This window comes from Octodon degus, unplaced genomic scaffold (genome assembly GCF_000260255.1).
Source record: "Octodon degus isolate 3935 unplaced genomic scaffold, OctDeg1.0 scaffold00104, whole genome shotgun sequence".
NCBI lineage: Eukaryota > Metazoa > Chordata > Mammalia > Rodentia > Octodontidae > Octodon > Octodon degus.
The window spans coordinates 2,519,806-2,525,717 of record NW_004524680.1 but is presented as its reverse complement, the minus strand read 5'-3'; the positions used below and the strand labels follow the sequence as shown (position 1 = coordinate 2,525,717).

The 5,912-nt window shown below is 41.9% G+C and overlaps 2 non-coding genes across 2 annotated transcripts; both read left to right on the top strand.

The window, feature by feature from the left end:
- Window positions 1-893: 893 nt before the first annotated feature.
- On the top strand, window positions 894-1,056 carry LOC111818857. The gene has a single exon (XR_002822736.1). It is a non-coding gene; the product is annotated as a U1 spliceosomal RNA (small nuclear RNA).
- Window positions 1,057-2,005: 949 nt separating this feature from the next.
- LOC111818853 lies at window positions 2,006-2,137 on the top strand. The gene has a single exon (XR_002822733.1). It is a non-coding gene; the product is annotated as a small nucleolar RNA SNORA1 (small nucleolar RNA).
- The last annotated feature ends 3,775 nt before the right edge of the window (window positions 2,138-5,912 follow it).

Sequence of the window (5,912 nt, the reverse complement as noted above, 5' to 3'; positions counted from 1 at the left end):
TTTGTCTACAGTCACACCATTGGTCCTCTCATCCTTAATGCTTTGGCATTCTTTTAGAAATGGGATTCTGTGTTCCCTTGGGCAGAGATGCGAAGGTAGCAGATTTTGAGTCTTAAGAAATTAAGTTCCTACTGTCTATTTCTTGAATATGCTAAGAGCCATCAGCAGCCATTTAAGAAGCTGTGCTGGGCCATGGAGAAGGCTCAGGAGTCCAAGTGCCTGCCTGGCAAGCACAAGGACCCAAGTTCAATCCCCAGTGCCACATGCTGTGCCAGCCCAGTGCAGAGCTGACCATTAAAAATGGGCGTGGTGGCACACACCTGTAATCCCAGCACTGGGGAGGCTGAGGCAGAAGGATCACTACGAGTGTGAGCTGTGTAGCAAGACCCTGTACCAAATAAATAAATAAAATATTATTTTTAAAAGAAGAAGCTGTGCTATAGAAGCCATATGTAGGCATGTAGGCATGATGGTCAAAAGTTTCAGTTAAGCCCAGACTTCCAACTATTCCTGCTGCCAGAACTGAAAATAGAGACCTGGGGTCATGTACATCAGCTCATGTGGCATCCGAATATGATGGACAGACTGCAGGTGAAGCATGTAGAAAGAGCAATTGCACAGGTGTGACAGGCTCAAAATTCCAATCCACAAAATGATGAACTACTGTGGTTGTTTTCAGCCACCAAACTTGCTATAATAGGTAGAGAACAATCGTCCTCATCCTGCTGATGACTCACCAACGGCCTTCTGAATCCAGGCTCGTGTCTAACTGCCCATGTGTCAGTGGCTTGTTCCCCAGGGTGGTACTCCTAGGCAGGGGTGAAACCCTTAAGACATAGGCCTGGTGGGAGGTGCTTAGGTCACTGGGGGTGTACCCTGAAAGGGGATCGTGGATCCTTACCTGGCGGGGGAGATACTCTGATCACAATGGTGGTTTTCTCAGGGTGAGGCTCATCCATTGCACTCCAGATGTGCTGACCCCTGTGATTCCCCAAATGTGGGAAACTTGACTACATAATTCGTAGTCATGGGGGACTGTGTTTGTTCTTTACCCTGAAAAAAGAAGAAAAAAAAAAAAAAAAGCAGGGGTGTAGTGGGACCCTAGCTTCTTCCTCCTTTTGCTTCCTAGGCATCAGTGGAGCAGCTTTTCTCTGCCTCATGGTCTGCAACATTACCATCTAACACCCAAGCCAGAGGCCACGCAATCATTCTCTAAAAGAATGAAACAAAGGGGCTGGTGAGATGGCTCAGTGGTCTAAAGCACCTACTTAGAACAAGCTTAGCAAAGCACAGGGACCACGGTTCAATCCCCCAGCGCCACATGCCAGCCAGTGCCGCCCCCTGGTGGGCTGAGCTGGCCACACACACACACACACACACACACATAAATAAATAAATAAAATTAAAAAAAAAAGAATGAAACAAAATAAACCTTTTCTAAGTTATTATTTCAGGTCTTTTGTTACAGTGATGGAGACCCAACAAACATAGCTACAGAAATGGGACGGGTGAGTTCTAGTGAGATTAGGACTTGTCAAAAACTGTGTGGGAAATTAGGTGTGATCGGTTAATTACAATATCTCAGACACATGCACAGAACTGTTCCCAAGGCCCTGCTTGTGGACTTTTCTCAAGAAGTGGGGCAGGTTCTCAATGGAATGACCTGAACCCAATGTCAGCATGAGATACAGGATCTCACAGGTTTCCTCAAGATTTGGACAATATAAAATCAAGGCAGCCACAGTGAGCCAGTGCAATAACCTTTTATGATAACCCACGTCTATTTCTCAGATGCAGCATGTGCTTTTGTCTCTGCTCTTGCCCTATTTTGCTCTTCTTTACATGACTCAAGCTCACTCTGCAAAGCCAGTTTCTCTCCCACTCTTCCCTTTTACTTTCTTCAATAAACTTTGCCACTGGTTTTTTTTTTTTTTTTTTTTTTTTTTTTTTTGCTTGTTTTGTTCAAATTTTTGTACCAAGCAAGAACCTGGAATCCAACTCGAGTAGGCAACATTTTGAATCAGGATGAAATATTGATTGGTGTCCAGAATTGGTCAATGTGGCCAAAATTGAGACATAGGTCATGTTTTCATCGCAGTAAACATTCACAGTGGTGACAATGAGGCCTGTAACATTTTGCCTAATATTTACTGAAAAATGTTGACTTTCAATAATAGAAATGAATGATTAAGGAATAAGGGTCATGTGTCAAGATACCAATACTATGTACAATTCAAATTCTAGGCTCCAAAAACGTAAATTGCCAGAAGAAATTGGATATAAGACCATAACAGTTTTGAAGTTGTCATTGTCCATAATTCAAGTAGAGAGAAGAATTATGCCAAGGCAGATAGAATGACTGGATTAAGCATCAATTATTTTTTAAAATGTATTTGGTACAAGGTCTCACTACACAACTGGGACTCACAGTGATCCTCCTGTTTTCAGCCTCCTGTACGCTGGGATTACAGGAGTGCGCCACCATTCCCGGATTCAGTGGCCTGCTCAGTGCACCCGGGGGTGGGGTCGGTGGGGCCTGTGGTGCCTGGGACTGAACCCTGGCCCTGGGCTTGCCTAAGGAGGCACTTAGTCCATTGAGCTATCTTGCCAGCCCAGCATCAGTTCTTTTGAAAAGGTCTACCTTGGGGCCAGGTAGATGGCTCAGTGGAACAAGTGCTTCCCTGGCAAGTGCAAGGGCCTGAGTTCAATTCCCAGTTCCGCTAAAATAAATAAATAAATAAATAAAAAGTCTACTTTGAAGACAGCCTCATTAAAGTGAAGTTCATGAGTATTAAATCACATGTAGTTCTTTAGATAAATTAAAAAAATTTTTTTTAAAAAAGGAGAGGTGAGCTGTCTAGAGCCCAGTAACGTTTAATTAGCATGCTACTTTTTAGAAACAAGTTACTTGCTAAAACTAGGGTACATGCATATGTAGTTTTGTTAGATAATGCCTTAAAACCTTTCAGAGAAATTGTATTACTCCATAATCTCCCAGCAATGTGGAAGTGTCTGTTTCTTCAGGCTTTACTGTCTGTTGTCAAGCTTTCATATTTTTTTTTGCCAATTTGATGAGAAATAATTTTTTTGTTTTATTTGAGACAGGGTTTCACTATGTAGTGTAGGGTGGCTTCAAACTCATGGTAATCCTCCTGTCTCAGCCTCCTGAGTTCTGGGATTATAGGAATGCACCATCAAGCCTGGCTTTGTGTAGTTTCAGTTTGCATTGTTTATCTTAAGGTATCTTGTCATGTTGTTTGTTTTGCTTTGTATTGAAAATATATGATCTCACTATGTATTGCAGGTTGGCCTTGAATTGCTATATAGTCATGATCCTTCTGCTTAAGCCTCTGGTTATTGGGATTCTAGGCATGTAACATCATACCTGGCTTGTATACATTTATGAGTCATTAGTACATCTTTTTATCTGGGTATCTTTTTTTTTTTTTTTTCATACTGGGGATTGAACTCAGGACCCTGTGCTTGCCAGGCAAGCGTTTATTCTACTGAGCTATCTCTCCGGGCCCTATCAGGGTATCTTTGGGTATTTTTTTAATGATTATATTTTCTAAGGAAGATACAGCATACCTTTTGTTTTTTAAAATATATCTTGTTTCTAGATAACTTATTATTTGATTAATATTTAGTTAGATTTGTTTTTTTTTAACCCATCTATATTATTTTATGTGGAAAACTGTATGGGAAGCTGGGCATGGTGGGGTGTGCCCGTGACACCACCTACTCTAGAGACTGAGGTAGGAAGATTGAGAGATTGAGGTCAGCCTGGGCAACATACTGAGTCCTTGTATCAATTTAAAAAAGGGCTGGCGATGTTGTTCAGGGTTATAGCATCTGGCTAGCATGCATAAAACTGGGTTTCATGCCACAAAACAAGAAAACTTTAATGATGACAATCCTATCACTGTGAATAACAATTTGTCCACACCCATAGTGCTAGGGATTAAACTCTAGGCTTGTGCATGGCAGGCAAGCTTTCTTACCACTGAATTCCATCCCCAATCTCATTTCACCTTGTTCCTTTTTCCTTCTCCTCCTTTCTTCTTTCTTTATCCAGGGTCTCACCAAGTCCAGGGTAGCCTTAAACTCATGATCCTCCTACCTCAGCCCTGAGTAGCTGGGATCACATGTGGACTATCTTTGAAGTACACTGTTGAGGGTTGGGGAGACAGTTCAGTGGTCTCAGGTACTGCATGCCAATGGAACTCGGAACTGGCCTGGAACTCAGGCATGCCATGTAAGGCACCAAAACCCGGCGTGGTGGTGCATGCCTGTAATCCCAGTGCTGGGGAAACTGGGACAGGAGGATTACTACAAGTTTAAACTACATATAGGGGCCAGGGCGATGGCTCGGTAGAATAAGTGCTTGCGGGTCTGAGTTCAATCCCTGGTTCTGCCAAAAAATAAATAAACAAACTATGTAGCAAGACCCTGTATCAAATAAAGATTACATTAAAAAAAGAGTACTGTTAAATTCTGTACCTTTTGTTGTAATTGCTTTACAATTTAATATTCTTGCATTATCTTTGTGTGGTTTTGGCATTAATATTTTAATGAACATTGTTAAATGAGTCGGGCATTCTTTCTCACCCTTTTTGTAGAGCTAATCTGTAATATCTAAGCCCTTAAAAAGTTTTTTGCACTTCTAGCCTATAGTGCTGGGGATCAAATCTAGGGCTTCCTACATGCCAAGCATTGAGCTACATCTCAAGTCCTACAACAGTCTGACTATGATTTCTATTGTTTCAAGCCATCCAGTTCATGAAACTAATACAATTGACTTTAATATGTGTCTTTTAACTTCTGTTTATTTATTTTATTTTTTTTTTGCGGAACCAGGGATTGAACTCAGGCCCTTGCGCTTGCCAGGGAAGTGCTTATTCCACTGAGCCATCTCCCTGGCCCCTCTCAGTTTTAATATAGATTTCTTTTCATTTTTTTTTTTTTTTTTTTTGTACTAGGGATTGGACTCAGGACCTTGTGTTTGTCGGGCAGGTGCTTATGTTACTGAGCTATCTTTCCTAGGTCTTTTCATTTATTCTTATTATTCATAGTAATCTGTAGGTTTATGTCCTATCAGTTTGGAAAGCTTTTTTTTTTTGTGGCTGGCTCAGCCTGCCCTGGGGGCAGGGCTAGTGCAGCATGTGGTACCTGGATTGAACCACGGTCCCAGCGCTTGCCTAAGCTTGCCTAAGCAGGCACTTCAGTTTGCTGAGCTATCTTGCCAGCCCCCATTATTTCTTTGAAAACAAAAAATCTTACCTGTATAATCTTGACTCTCCTGGAGTTCTAGACAGATTTAAACTAGAAATTACTGTCTTACTTTTCTTTTTTTTTGTATGTGTGCAGGGTCTCACTACACAGCCCACATTAGTAGTGATCCTCCTGATTTCTGCCTCTCAAGTGCTGGGATTATAGGTGCGCCACCACACCCAGACTCCATCACTGGCTCTGCGCACCTGGGGGTGGGGCCTGGGTATTATTTGTCTTTTTGAGACAGGGTCTCACTATGCAGTTTGGGCTGGCCTTGAACTCACTTTGTAGCCCAGATTGGTCTCAAACTCATAAGGATTCTCCTGCCTCAGCCTCCTGAATGCTGGGATGATAGGAATGCAATACCATGCCCAGCTTGAGAGAACTTTTTCTATCTTTGTGTTTTTAGGAAAGTGATTTTTTTTTTTTTTTGTGGAACCAGGGATTGAACTCAGACTCTTGCACTTGCTAGGGAAGCGCTCATTCCACCGAGCCATCTCCCCGGCCCCTATCTTTGTGTTTTTAATTTAACGCATCACATTTTTTTTTACCTTCCTATTTCTCTGTGGATTTGATTCTTTAGTTGACTTCCATTTTATTATTCAAATCTACCTAGTGTGTCTATCAAGATTTCTAGGGCG